We start from the raw sequence: 15,929 nt of genomic DNA, 5'->3' as shown, positions 1-15,929 counted from the left end.
TACAGGACTGATGTTTGGCTATTGTGAATAGTGCTGCAAATGAACATAGGAATGCAGACATATTTTATGCACTGCATTTTTGGACCCTATGGGTATATACATGGAGTAAGTTGTTGGGGCATATAGAAGCTCAATTCCTAGTACATTTTAGGAATTTCAAAATTGTCTTACAAAAATGCTAGACCACTCAAAATTCCCACCAGTAGTGAATGAAAGTCCTTTTCCCCCCTCACATACTTGTTGACATTGATTATTGTTATTCTTTTTGATTATTTCTAATATCTCTGGTATGAGATGACATCTTGTTTTTATTTGCACTCCCCTAATGATTAGTGAAATAGGGAAATTTTCACGTTTTTTGGCCATTTATATTTTTTTGTTTGAGGAAGTTTCTATTCATCTCTTCTCCCCATTCTTTGAAAGGCTTAGATTTTATTTTCTTGTAGAATTCTACCAGTTCTTTATATGTGTTAAATATTATCCCTTTATTGAATGAGTAGTACGTAAATTTCAATATGTGGGCTGTCTTTTTGTTCTGGTCATCAACTCCTTTGAGGTTCAGAAGCTTATGGAACTTTAATGTAGTCCCATTTGTTTATCTTTGATTCTACCTGGCTGGTAGAATCAAAGATCCTCGTGCTTGGTTTCATCCTTAAAGATGCCTCTTGTTTTAGTGTCATGAGGAGTTCTGCCTATATTTTCCTCTATGCACCTTGTGCATTCAGAGACGATATTGTGGTCTTTAATCTATTTTGATATGACTGTTAATATTTAAAAAAAATAGAAACGTTAAAAAAGAGATGAAGTTGGCAGAATCTCCCAAGCCCACACCAGGCTGTCTTCACCTGGGGCACCTCAGAGGGGGGCAGGTTGAGTTTCTCTCCCCACCCCAAGCAGAGCCCCAGCAGCCAAAACCCTCAAGAACCCAGCTTCAGCCATGCTCAAGGCCACTCTCCACATGCTAGGACAAGCCTCAGCCATGAAGGAACTTACAGAGGAACCCAGGTATATGGGACCCGTGGCTGATATCTCTAAGTCTGCTTGGATCGGGACTGGGCCTTCTCCACCCAGGTCCCCAGTTTTCCAGTAGCTTGGCAATCACACCCATAAACTGCCCCCTAGCACCATATAATCTCATCATGGCCAAGATCCAGAGACTATAAAATAAAGTTTCCGGAAGAAAGCGATGCTGTATTTCCTGGAGTGCATTGGCCACATTTGTGGCCACATGACCTCTTATATGCTAGCCCACTGATGTACCTAAAGTAGCACACATGTGTTTGATTTTAACATACTTTCTTGTACTCTTGTATGTACAGGCTTAAATGGCCCCAGAATGAAATACAACAAACTTCACACACTTCCCTCTTATTGTGGTGGGAAGATGCACGCTGGTTTGGTGGATATTTAAATATGATTTGAATGTAAATAACTATTGTGAACTACTTTATGAAAACAGATGTATAAAAATTGTAAAAATAAAAATAAATTAAGAAAAGATTAATTCATGCAAATTGCTGCCATGCAGATGGTTTTGAGTGAAATTAGTCCGAAGGAAAGGAAGAGACTAACATGATCTTTCTAATATGTGCTATATAAACTTCCTATAAGATACCAAATGCTCAAAAGTAATAGAAGGGTAGGAGAACTCGTCGTCAGTAGGAAGTTTGCCAAAAGGGCAGGAATGGGGCATGGGGGTACTGCTAGTAGGGGAGCACTAGGAAAATTTTAGAGGGGAAATATTCCTGCTATAGAGACAAGTGGGGGTGAGGGGGTGGAAGAGAAACAGAACACATTTGTGAAGAGTAGTAGACACTGGTGTAGAGATTGGTGCTGGAATATTGAATTCCTTAAACTCAATTACAAATATCTTTGTCACATTGTAATTCACAATGACTCAATAAAATATAAATTATTTTTTAAAAATAAAGAACACAAAAAACCTCTCAGCACATGGCACTGAGTATGGCATTCAATTCATGGTGCTCATAGGTGTCCTCTACTAGATTAAGAAAGGTGTGCTGGGGCTGGAGTGATAGTACAGCGGTAGAGGGAAGGGCATTTGCCTTGCATGTGGCTGACCCGGGTTCAATTTCCAGCATCCCATATGATCCCCTGAATACCGCCAGGAGTGCATGAGCCATGAGTAACCCAAAAGTATGCTTAGTCGTAGCTTGCAAAAGGATTTTATACATTTTCAATAATTAATTAACATCTCATTTATATCGAATGTGCTATGTCTTATTAATGTTTTCAATTTTGCCTTTCTAAGGATAAGAAACTTTGTACTTTTCTAGGTCTGCTCAGATTTTCTTGGTTAAAAAATTTTTTTAATTCTTCTCACTCTTGCTAAATTTTGCAATAGTTAGCTTAATCTATTTCAAATAAACTCAAAAAGTATACATAAAAATAATTTAAAGAACAGTTTTATTAATGACGGGGAAGGCAGTTTTGTACTTGCCATGTATAAGACGCAAGTACAAAATAAAGTTTAATGCAATATATTTTAGATACCAGAGTAAGTAAATGGGAGTAGGGATTATATTATATTGTATTTATTTATTAATTGATTATTGATTAATTTCTTTATTTACATAGGTTAAATCTTATAGCAGTCGATCATCACCAATTGACTTTTAAAGATTTGTTTTCTGGTGCTCGCTTCGGCAGCACATATACTAAAATTGGAACGATACAGAGAAGATTAGCATGGCCCCTGCGCAAGGATGACACACAAATCCGTGAAGCGTTCCATATTTTTATAAAAAAAAAAAACCAACAATAACAACAACAAAAGATTTGTTTTCTGATAATTGCATTTGCCATCCTTCTATGTTTTCTTGGAGCAAGTAATATGGAGTGAGTGTTAATTTCCTGCTAAAGGGGTAAATTTGGAGGGGAGAGAGGGAAACTGGGGACATTAGTGGAGAGGATGTCACACTGTGGTGGGATTGGTGTTGGACAATTGTATGCTTGAAGCAACTGCATTATGAATAACTTTGTAAATTATGCTGTTTTAGTAAATATAAATTTAAAGGAAAACAATAATAGGACATATTAACTACATCCAACTAGGAATGTTAGAATAAGAAAAAAGATAAAGGTAAAAAAAGTTATAGTGAAATAAAGAATAGCCAAGAATGTCCCAAATCATGTCCCACGGAGACATGTACCTAGATCCAGAAGTCCCAAAGAGTTCCAAACAAATTGAACCCAAGAAAACCACAACCTTCTTGGTGGAATATAACAGCCTGCTTTTTATGTTGGCTGCCTTAAGGATTCTTAGAGATAGTCCGTTGTGGCGGGCCTTCACATTCGCTCTAGTGTCATGCTCTTAGGCTTCTTCTTTACAATATTGATCACCATAATTTCTTTCTTATGTAGTTGTACGGCAAAGACTTCCAATACCATACCAAATAATGGTAGTAAGAGTGTGGAACCGAATCTTGTGTTTGATCCTAGAAGGAAGGCTTTCAGCTTTTTACCACTGAGTATGTTGTTAAGTATGGATATGTTGTAGTTGACTTTAGCTAAATTGAGGAAAGTTTCTTTAATCCCCATCTTATTCAAAGCTTTTTCTTAATGAATGAATGGGTTTTGGATCTTGCCAAATTCTTTCTCTGCACCTATATCTGTAAAAATATGATTTTTTCTATTGATATGGTGAATCACATTGATTGACTTACATATAATAAATTACCTTGCATCCCTTGGATAAATCTTACTTCATTGTGTTGTATGATTCTCCTAATTTATTGATCCAGCAATATTTTGTTAATAACTAAACATTGTTGCTCATCAGTAAAGTTGGACTATAATTTTCCTTTTCAGTGATATCTCTCTTTTTGGTATCCATGTAATATTTGCCTTGTAGAAGCTGGAAATGGTTCAGTTTCTTCAACACTCTTGAAGATCCTGAGAAATATTGGTAAAATAGGTCTTTAGCGGGTGTTCAGAGGAATTCATAAATAAGCTTGTCTGTATCTGGACTTTTGTTGGGGAAGAGATTTCTTACTGTTATTATTTCCTTTCAAGCAGTTAGGCTGTTCAGGTATTCTTTTTCCCCTGGTTCTGTCCTGGAAGAATCCATGAATTTACCATTTTCTTCTAGGTATTAATATTTCATAGATAAATATTTTTATAATAATTTGAAGTATCTGTTAAAACGTTTCATTTTTTGATATAGTTTATTTGAGTTTTTTCTTTTTATTTGTGAATCTGGCAAAGTCTAAACTTAGTTATTAAAAATTATAAAAAGATGTTATTTGGTTTCATTGATCTTTTGTGTTTGTGTCTTCCATTTTGTTTACCTCTACTCTAAGTTTTATTATTTCCCTACTTCTGCTTGCTTTGGATTGACTTTGTTGGTCTTTTTCTGGTAGCTTAAACTGTGCTGTAAGGTTATGTATTGGGGTCCTTTCTTGTTTCTTGATATATGCTTGCATTGCTATGAACTTCCCTATTACCTACTTTAATTGTGACCCACCTGTTATGGTAATTCATGTCTTCATTCTAATTTATTTTCAAAATATTTCCATTTTTTCTTGACATTCTGTTTGACCCACTGATTACCCTTAGTAAATTCTTCAATTTCCAACTTTTTTAGTTTTCCCAGTTTCTGCTACAGTGAAATTCTCCTTTCAAAGCATTGTTGTCTAAGCAGATAGTTAACACCAATTCTATCTTTTTTATTTTATGTAGACATGCTTTGAATTACAGCATGTGATTTATCTTAAGGAATGTCCCATGTACACTAGAGAAAAATGTGAACTCTACTTTGGGGGATGAAGAGCACTATATATAACTTGTAGGTACTTCTGTTCCATTTTTTCCCTTAAGGTCAGTGTTTCCTTATTTATTTTTTGTGCAGTTGATCTGTGCATCAGCAAGGGAGGCATGTTAACATTTAATACTATTTTGTTGCTGTCAATGACTTACTTCATATCTATTAGTGGTTGTTTTAGATAAATTTATGTTTCATCTTTAGATTGACAAATGTTTCAAAATGTAAGCTTTTTTTGATGTATTGATCCCTTAATCATTAAGTAATGACCAACCCTGTCTCTAACAACCTTTTAAATTTTTTATTCTATGTTTTCTGCTATAATTATGGCCAATTCAGCCATGTTCAGACATTGTTTGCCACTAGGTTTGTTTTATAGCCTCTAATTTTAAATCTGCATTTACCATTAGTGTTTAGATTTGTCTCTTGTGAGCAAAAGAAAGTTAGATTCAGTTTTTCAGTGAATGTTGCCACACTATCTCGCTGTCTCTTTTATTTTTTAATTTTTTATTGAGTCACCATGTGGAAAGTTACAAAGTTTTCAGGTTTAAATCTCAGTTATACAATGCTCGAATGCTGTCTCTTAATTGGTGATTTCAGGGCATTGGCATTAAGTGAGACAGCTGGGATGAAGGAATATTTTGCTTCAATTTTCTTGAAATTATGAGTATTTATGAAGTTTGTCTGGTCGTTAAAGACACTGTTTAATGCCTCTTCAAAAACTTAAGAAAATGATTGATCATGAAGCTCTGTATTTTTTCTTCAAAACTAATGGTAGCACTTATGGACAGAGCATTCTTGATGAGGCATTCATTTTATTGAGTTATTTTACTATATCCACCATACTCTTCTTGTCTATGAAGACTTGGTAGATTTGGTGTGATTCCAATAGGAGTTCCTTTGTGTATAAATTCCTCCTTCTTGTTTTCAGTATTCTATCTCTATTTTTGGCTTTTGTCATTTTGAACGGGATATGACTTAAAGTTTTTCTGTTTGGGTCTTTTTTTTTTGATGGAAACTTCAAGCTTCCTGAATCTGGGTGCATAAATCCTCAATTGTAGGAAATCCTATGTTAATAATTTCTTTGATTATACTACAGTACTATAAGTTCTTCATACTGTTCATTGCTCTTCAGAATTTTTTCATCCTCTGTTGTTTTCTGGAGATTTTCTCCATTACATCATTGAGGTCATTGACTAATTACTCAGCCACTATTAATCTGACACTAGGCCTTCCATTAAATTCTTTATTTTTCTGAGCATGCACTTGATTTCTGTAATTTATGACTGCAGTTTTTCCATTTCTCCTCATATTTCCTTGTGCTTTATTGATTTGTACCATCATTTCTTTGAACTCACTAAATATCTCTATTATGAGATTTCTTAAACTTTTCTGTGAGAGATTACATAGCTTGTTGATGCAGGCAGAGCAACACAAAAATAGTATGATACTTTAACAACACATTTTCATCACTGATTAGGTCAACCAGATAGAAAATCACTGAAGAAATAACAGTACTTAATGAGAATTAATAATTGGGTTTGCAACTCCTTCAAAAAGCCTGGGTAACATCCAAAAGAACAAAAGCAACCAGTGTTGGAGCGGATGTTGGGAGAAAGGGACTCTCCTTCACTGCTGTGGGAATGCTGACTGGTTCAGCCATTTTGGAAAACAATATGGACGATTCTCAAAAAATTAGAAATTGAGCTCCCATTTGACCCAGCAATACCACTTCTGGAAATATATCCTGGAGAGGCAAAAAAATATAGTAGAAATGACATCTGGGTTTGTATATTCATTGCAGCACCGTTTACAATAGCCAAAATCTGGAAAAAAACAAAGTGCCCAAAAACAGATGACTGGTCAAAGAAACTTTGGTACATCTACACTATGGAATACTATGCAGCAGTTAGAAAAGATGAAGTCATGAAATTTGCATATAAGTGGATCAACATGGAAAGTATCCTGTTAAGTGAAATGAGTCAGAAAGAGAGAAACAGACATAGAAATATTGCACTCATCTGTGGAATATAAAATAACAGAGTGGGAGACTAACACCTAAGAGTTGTAGAGATAAGGATCAGGAGGTTTGCCCCACAGTTTGGAAACTGGCCTAACATGCTGGGGGAAAAAGCAGCTGAGATAGAGAAGGAAACACCAAGCAGAGGATGTTGGGAGGACACATTTGGACACATATGCAAACTTAAGTAGACTATAGACTGAACATGATGGCCACTTGATACCTCCATTGCAAACTATAACACCCGGAAGGAAAGAAAACAAAAGGGAATTCCTCTCTGCAGAGGTGGTGGGGGATTGGGCAAGGGTGGTGAGAGGGATAGTGGGATCATTAGTGGAGGTGAATGGGCACTGGTGGAGGGATGGGTAAATGATCACTGTATGAGTGAAAAGCAAACATGAAAGTTCATAAGTTTGTAACTGTATATCACAGTGATTCTCTAATAAAATTTTTTTTAAGCCGAGGTAGCTATAATAGCATCTGAAAACATAAATTTCAGGCTGAAAAAGATTAGAAGGGTCAACAATGGCCATTTTTTATAATCATCAAGGGATATGTATATTAGGAAGAAATTACACTCTTAAACATATACACACACTCAATGAACTTAAAACAACTGCAAACAGACTTCAAGGAGGACATTGGTAGCAATATAATAGTAGTCAGAGACTTCAACACTGCTTTGTCACCTCTTGAAAGAGCAATGAGACTAAAACTCAGCAAGCAAATACTGGCTCTGAAGGAAGAAATGGAAGAAAGAGACTACATATGTGGAAGGTGTTTTATCCCCCAAAAGCTGAATACACATTATTTTGCAATGCACATGGAACATTTTCCAAGATGTTTTCCAAAATTTTCCAAGCTGGGCCACCAAACATAGCTCAAAAAAATCAAGAAAATAGAAATTGAATCAATTATCTTTTCAGACCATGATGTACTGAAAATACAACCACAACAGAAACATAGAATCAAATCAAACACCTGAAAGTTAAACAGCTCATTGCTGAACAACGAGTTAGAGAGGAAATCAAGGAAGAAATCAGAACATTACTGGAAACAAATAACAATGAGGACAGAACTTAGCAGAACCTATGGGACACAGCTAAAGCAGTGTTAAAAGGAAAGTTTATATCTTTATAACTTCATCAGGAAGGAAGAATGGGATCACATAAATAACTTGACTTCACAGCTTAAGGTCTTAGAAAATGACCAACAAAAGAAGCCCACGCCAGGCAGGAGGAAAAAAATAATAGCACTTAGAGGAGAAATCGATGAGCTGAAATCCCCCCAACAAAAAAAAATCAAAAGATCAATGAAACTAAGAGCTGGTTCTTTTAAAAAACAAACAAGATTTATAAATCACTAGCAAGACTCAGAAAGAGAGAGAACCCTAATAAAGCAAATTAGAAATGAAAAGGGGGGATACCACAAGAGAAACCACAGAATTTCAAAATATCATGAGAGATTACAGGAGAGTCTGTATGTCATGAAGCAAGAGAACCTAGAAGAAATGAATAAATTTCTGGATTCCTATAACTTCCCAATGCTGACCCAAGAAGACCTGGAATACCTGAATAGACCCAGAACATGTAGAGGAAATTGAAATGGTAACCAAAAGTCTTCCCAAAAACAAAAGCCCAGGTTCAGATGAATTCACTAGTGAATTCTTCCAAATATTTAAAGAGAACCTACTGCCAGTCCTTTTCAAGCTTTTCCAGGAAATTGAAGAAAGAAACAATCCCAAACAATTTCTCTGAAATACATGTCACCATGATACCTAAGGCAGATGGAGCCAAAAAAAAGAAATAGAAAGAAAATTCCAGGCTGATATCCCTGATGAACACAGATGCAAAATCCTCAACAAAATATTAGCAAAAGGAATTCAACAATTCATCTAAAAGATCATACACCATGACCAAATGGGATTCATCCCAGAGAAGTATAGATTGTTTAGCATTCACAAGTCAATCAACATAATACACCATATCAATAAAAGATAAAAACCATATGATAATATAAAAAGATGCAGAGAAAACTCTTGACATGAACCAGCACCCATTTATGATAAAAACTCTCCACAAAATGGAACTTGAATAAACGTTCCTCAATATAGTCAAAGCTATCTACCACAGATAGGCCCACAACAAGCAATATTCATAATGGAGAAAACTAAAAGCCTTTCCTTTAAGATCAGACACTATACAAGAATGCTTATGCCCAACACTTCTATTCAATATAGTACTGGAAGTACTTGCCATAGCAGTTGCAGAAGAAAACAATATTAAGGGCATCCACATAGAAAACAAAGAAGTCAAGCCCTCACTATTAGACATGATACTATATTTAGAGAACCATAAATCTTCTCCCAAAAAGGTCCTAGAAACAATAGATCTGTATAGTAAAGTGCCATGTTGCAAAATCAATACACCAAAGTTTGTGACTTTCCTATGCACATAATTAAAGAGAAGAAAGTGATATTAAAAAAAAATTCTATTCACAATTGTGCCTCAGAAAATCAAGTACCTTGGAATCAGCTTAACTAAGAAGGGAAAGGACCTGTACAGAAAATAAAAACTACAAAATGCTACTTCAAGAAATAAGAGGACATAAGGAAATGGAGACACATCCCCAGCTCATAATTTGGGATAATTAACATTGTCAAATGGCAGTATTCCCCAAAGCGTTATACAAATTTGATGCGATCCCTATTAGGATACCCATGACATTTTTCAAAGAAATTGATCAAACATGCCTGAAATTCATATGCAACAGTAAAATCCTAGTAAGTAGCTAAAGCAATCATTGGAAAAGAGAAGATGGGTGGCATCATCTTCCCCAACTTCAAACTGTACTACAAAGCAGTTGCAATTTAAAAAACATGGTATTGAAATAAAGACAGACCCACATACCAATGGAATAAGGTTGAATACCCTGACTAACATCCTCAAATATATGATCATTTAATCTTGTATACGGTAGCAATAAATATAAAGTGGAGCAAGGAAAGCCTCTTTAACAAGTGGATCTGGAAAAACTGGACAGCTATGTGCAAAAAACCAGCTCAGACCTCTACTTAACACCATGCACAAAAGTCAGATCAAATTGGATTAAAGACTTCAATATCAGATTAAAATCCATGAGGTACATGGAAAAAAATGTAGGCAAAAACTTCCACGATATTGAAGCTAAACATATCTTCAAAGACGAAACACCACTGACCAAGCAAGTGGAAACAAAGATGAACAAATGGGACTACATTAAATTAAGAGGCTTCTGCACCTCAAGAGAAGAAACAGTGACCAAGATACAAAGATAGCATACAGAATGGGAAATCTTTTCACCCAATACCCTTCTGTAAGGGGTTAATATAAAATATATACAAGGCACTGGTATAACTTTACAAGAAAAAACAAAAACATTCAACTCCATCAAAATATGGGGAGAAGAAATGAACAGAAACTTCCTCAAGAAGAAATTTTAATGTCCAAAAGGCACGTGAAAAAATTTCTCTTCATCAGAGAGATGCAAACCAAAACAATAAGATATCATCTCACACCACACAGACTGACACATATCAAAAAGGTTCAGAACAATCAGTGCTGGTGCAGATGCTGGCAGAAAGGGACTCTCTTTTATTGTTGGTGGGAATGCCCACTGATCCACCCTTCCAAAGCCCTCTTGAACTCAGGGTATTCCCCTAAGGGTCCAAAAACACTTCCTGGCCTCTTTCATCTACTAAACAGTAATTGGACCAAAGAGGAAATCAAAGAAGACACAGAAAGTTTCTTTTAAACTAATGAGAATAGAGACACAAGTTACCAGAATCTATGTGATCCAGCAAAAAACTATATTGGGAGGAATTCATAGCAGTGCAGTACTATATTAAGAAAGGAGAAAAATTCCAAATAAACAACCTAAGTACACATTTAAAAAATCTGGAGAAAGAATAACAAAGAAATCCAAAAGTAGCAGAAGGAGGGAAATAATGACTAGAGCAGAAGTTAACAATGAAACCAAGAAAGCAATTTGAAGACAATGAAACCAGAAGCTAGTTCTTTCAAAAAACAAACAAATAAACAAACAAAAAAACAAACAAATTCTGCATCCCATTGCCTTCACTTCCAGCACTTGAAGCTTCCAACTGTGGACCAGTTCTCCTGGCCCTTCTTTCCACTGTCCTTGGGTCTTAGTCTCATATTATGTTTTTTTCACATCCCACAAATAAGTGTAGTTTTTCTATATCTGTCCCACTTTTTATAACTCACTCAGATAAATAAACCTTTAGCCAGATTCATAAAAAAAGAGAAAAATGTTGGAATAAATTGGATCAAAGATGAAAGGGGAGAAATTGCAATGGATCCTTCAGAAATTCAAAATATAATGAGAGGTTACTATGAACAACTTTATATTTTCTGGAATTCTCCAATTCCAGAAAAGGAAGTTTTGGAGCATTTTCCCTGATTAAAATCCTTAACAAAATCTTACCTAACTAAATAAAATAAAATATCAAAAAAATCATACACCTGATAAAATGGGATTCATCTCAGAAATGCCAGGAGGGTTCAACATATGTAAGTCTATTAACATAATATACCATATTAAGAAATTTAAAGAAAAAAATTACGTGATATATCAATTGATGCAGAGAAATCCTTTGACAAGATTCAACACTCATTCGTGATAAAAAAAAATTAAAAACCCTCCATAAAATAGGAATGAAGGAACTTTCCTCAAGATAATATTGGCCAACAATAAGAAACCCAGTATTATCCTTAGGGGTGAAAAAACTGAAAGATTTTCCCTCTGAGATCAGGTACAAGATACGGATGTCCACTTACTCCACTTTTTTTTAATTGAATCACCTTCAGAAGCATAGTTACAAAGTTGTTCATAGTCGGGTTACAATGTGAAAATACCCATTCCTCCACCAGTATACATTTCCCACCACCAGTGTCCCCAGATTCCCTCCCCAAACCCCCTCTCCACCCATCCTGTCTCATGTCAGGCATTGTCCTTCTTTCTCCCTCTCTCTCTCCTTTCAGGCATTATGGTTTGTAATCCAGATATTGAGAGGTTGTCATGTTTGTTCCTTTACCCACTTTCAGCACACAGTTCTTATCCAGAGTGATCACTCCCAACTTTCTTTGTCGTAGTAGTACAATTCTGTATCCCTTTGCCTTCACTTCCAGGACTTGAAGCTTCCAACTGTGGACCAGTTCTCCTGGCCCTTCTTTCTACTGTCCTTGGGTCTTAGTCTCATATTATGTTTTTTACATCCCACAAGTAAGTGTAGTTTTTCTATATCTGCCCCACTTCTTACGACTCACTCAGCTTGATACTCTATGTGTCCATCTATTTATAATCAAATTTCATTATTTCATGACTTAATTTTTCCAAACAGCTTCATAGCATTCCATCATATAGACATACTATAACATTTTCTTTAACCAGTTTTCTGTTATTAGGTGCTCAGCTTGTTTCCAGATTCTGGTTATTGTGAATCATACTGCAATAAATAAAGAAGAGCAAATGGTTTTTCTGCTGTTTGTTTTAGTGACCCCAGGGTATATTCCCAGAAGTGGTATTACTGGGTCATATAGAAGCTCAATTTCTAGCTTTTTGAGGAATGCCCATATTGTTTTCCAAAAAGGCTGGACCAGTGGGCATTCCCACCAAAAATAAAGGAGATCCCCTTTCTCCCTACATCCATGCCAGCACTGCTTGTTCTTGTTCTTTTTGATATGTTCTTTTTGATGTTTATCAAACTCTGTGGTGTGAGTTGATATTTCATTGTTGTTTTAATTTGCATCTCCCTGATGATTAGTGATGTAGAGCATTTTTAAATTTATTTTTAAATTTTTTTATTAGTGAATCACTGTGAGGTACCATTACAGACTTACAAACTTTTGTGCTTGCATTTCAGTCATACAATGGTCGTGTGCCCATCCCTCCACCAGTGCCCGTTTTCCACAACCAGTGGTCCCAGAATTCCCTTCTATCACCCCCACTCCCATCTTTCCCCCACCCCATCTTCCCCACCCCACCCCGCCTCTGTGGCAAAGCATTCCCTTTTGCTCTCTCTCTCCTTTTGGGTGTTGTGGTTTGCAGTAGAGGTAGTAAGTGGCCATCATTCTCCGTCTGTAGTCTACTATCAGCCCGCATCTCCTATTTCGAACGGGCCCTGCTAGCACCCTTTACTTGCTGGTCCCTTCTCTGTTTGAGCTGCCTTTTCCCCCAGCATGCAAGACCAGCTTCTAAGCTATGGAGCTCCTGGAATTTATCTGATGTAGAGCATTTTTTCGTATGGCTTTTGATCATTTGTGTTTCTTTGAGGAAGTTTCTGTTCATTTTCTATCCATTTTTTTGATGGGGTAGGATGTTTTTTCTTATTAACTGCTATGCGTTCCTTATATATCCTAAATATAACCCCTTATCTGATAGGTATAGGGTAAATAATTTTCCCAATATATGGGCTCTCTCATATTTTGGGAACTTTCTTTTGTCTCATATTATGTTTTTTGAGGTGCAGAAACTTCTTAGTTTAATGAAATCCTGTTTGTTTATCTTTGCTTCTACTTGCTTGGTCAGTGGTGTTTCATCTTTGAAGATGCCTTTGGCTTCTGAGGCATGGAGGGTTTTGCCCAAATTTTCCTCCATGTATCTTATGGATTCAGGTCTTTTAAATTGAGGTCTTAATCCATTTTGATCTGACTTTTGTGTCTGTGTTAGAGGTCTGTGTTCATATTTTTTTTTGCATGTAGCTGTCCAGTTTTGCCAGTACAACCTGTTGAAGAGACTTTCCTTGCTCCACTTCACATTACTTGCTCCTTTGTCAAAGATTAAACGATCATCTCTATTCCGCGGGTCTTCAGGTCTGTCTCTATTTCAATACCATGCTATTTTAATTACTACTGTCTTGTAGTACAGGTTGAAGTTGAGAAAGGTGATGTCTCCCATTTTCTTTGTCCCAAGTATTACTTTAGATAATCATGGGGGTTTATTGTTCTATATGAATTTCAGAATTATTTTGTCTATTGCTTTGAAAATTGTCAAGGTTAACCTTATAGGAACCATATTGAATCTTTATAATGCTTTGGGGGATATTGCCAATTTGAGGATGTTAATCCTTCCAATTTATGAGCAAGGGATGTGTCTCCATTTCTTTGTGTCCTCTTTATTTCCTGAAGTAGTGTTATGTAGTTTTGTTTATATAGGCCCTTCACCTCTTTAGTTAAGCTGATTCTGAAGTACTTGATATGTTCAATTCTGGACAGGAGTGTACTTTTTTATATCGTTTTCTTACCTTTCATTTTTTGTATATAGGAAAGTCATGGACTTTTTGGTTTTGATTTTGTAGCCTACCAGTTTGGTATACAAATTTATTGTTTCTAGGATCTGTTTTGTAGATTTCTTGGGATTTTCTAAGCATAGTACCATGTCATCTGCAAATAATGAGAGCTTGATTTCTTCCTTTCCTATCTGGATGCCCTTGATATCTTTTTCTTGTCTAATTGATATGGCGGACTGGAGCGATAGCACAGCAGGTAGGGCATTTGCCTTGCACGAGGCCGAGCCAGGTTTTATTCCTCTCAGCAAGCTACCGAGAGTATTCCGCCCGCATGGCAGAGCCTGGCAAGCTACCTGTGGCGTATTTGATATGCCAAAAACAGTAACAAGTCTCACAATGGAGACGTTACTGGTTCCCGCTCAAGCAAATTGATGAACAACGGGATGACAGTGCTACAGTGATATGGCATTACTTCCAGTCCTATATTGAAGACTGAGTGGCAAGATAAGGCAGCCTTGTCTTGTAGCTAATCACAGAGGGAAGGCTTTTAAGTTTTTCCAATTGAGAATAATGCTTACTGTGGGATTGTGGTAGATGACTTTGTTTATATTGAAGAAAGTTCCTTCAACTCCCATTTTGTTGAGAGTTTTTATAACAAATGCATGCTGAATCTTTCCAAATGCATCCTCAGCATCTATTATATGATCATATTATTTTTATCTTTTCTTTTATCAATATATTGTATTATGTTGATTGACTTGTGATGTTAAGCCATCCTTGTGTATCCTGAATGGATACTACTTGGTCATGGTGTGTGAACTTTTTGATGAGTCGTTGGATTTTATTTGCTGCATTTTGTTGAGGATTCCGCATCTCTGTCCATCAGGGATATCAGCCTGTAATTCACTCTCTCTTTTTTGTGTGGTGTTGCTGTCTGCTTTGGGTATCAAGGTGATATTTGCCTCATAGAAACTGTTTGGAAGTATTTCCAATTTTTCAGCTTCCTGGAAAGCTTAAAAAGGATTGGCAGTAGGTCCTCCTTGAAGGTTTTGAAGAACTCAGTAGTGAATCCAACTGAGTCTGGGCTTTTGTTTTGGGAGAGATTATTGATTACTATTTCAATTTCCTCAATAGTGATAGGCTGTTCAGTTTCCAGATCTTCTTTGGTCACCCTTGGGAGGCTATAGGAATCCAGAAATTTATCTATTTCTTCGGCATGCTCTTATTCATGGCATAAAGATTCTCAAAGTAATCTGTGATGATTTTGATTTTTTGAATTTCTGTGGTTTCGTTGTGATGTCCCCTCTTTTATTTCTGATTCTGTTTTGGGGGTTCTTTCTTTCTCTTTCTTTGTGAATCTTGCTAGAAGGTCTATTGATCTTGTTTATTTTCTCAATGAACCAGCTCTAGTTTCATTGATCTTTTAGATTTGGGGGAGGGTTCCAGTTCATTGATTTATGCTCTAAGTTTTGCTATTTCCTTCCTCCTGCCTAGATTGGGCTACTTTTGTTGGTCTTTTTCCAAGATGTTAAGCTGTAAGGTTAAATTATTTATGTTGGCTCTTTCTTCCTCCCTTAAGAATGCTTGCAGAGCTATAAACTCTCCTCTTAGCACAACTTTTGCCACAAGTCCTTATTCTAGTTTGTTTCCAGGAGTCTTTCGATTTCTTCTGCGATTTCCTCTCTAAGCTACTGGTTGTTCATTAGTGAGCTGTTTAATTTCCAGGTTTTGATTTGATTCTTCATTTCTGTATATAATTAACTTCTATTTTCAGTGCACCATGTTCTGAAAGGATAGTTGATACAATTTCTTTTATCCTAATTTCTTTGAGATATTTT

The 15,929-nt window shown here is 36.1% G+C and overlaps 1 non-coding gene across 1 annotated transcript; it reads left to right on the top strand.

Annotated features, from left to right (window-relative positions):
* The first annotated feature begins 2,654 nt into the window (after positions 1-2,654).
* Positions 2,655-2,761, top strand: LOC129406169 (U6 spliceosomal RNA). Its single transcript, XR_008630832.1, has one exon. It is a non-coding gene; the product is annotated as a U6 spliceosomal RNA (small nuclear RNA).
* Positions 2,762-15,929: the final 13,168 nt, after the last annotated feature.

Source organism: Sorex araneus, chromosome 6 (assembly GCF_027595985.1).
Source record: "Sorex araneus isolate mSorAra2 chromosome 6, mSorAra2.pri, whole genome shotgun sequence".
NCBI classification, from domain to species: Eukaryota; Metazoa; Chordata; class Mammalia; order Eulipotyphla; family Soricidae; genus Sorex; species Sorex araneus.
The sequence above is the reverse complement of the archived record's forward strand: the minus strand, read 5'-3'. Positions and strand labels throughout refer to the sequence as shown.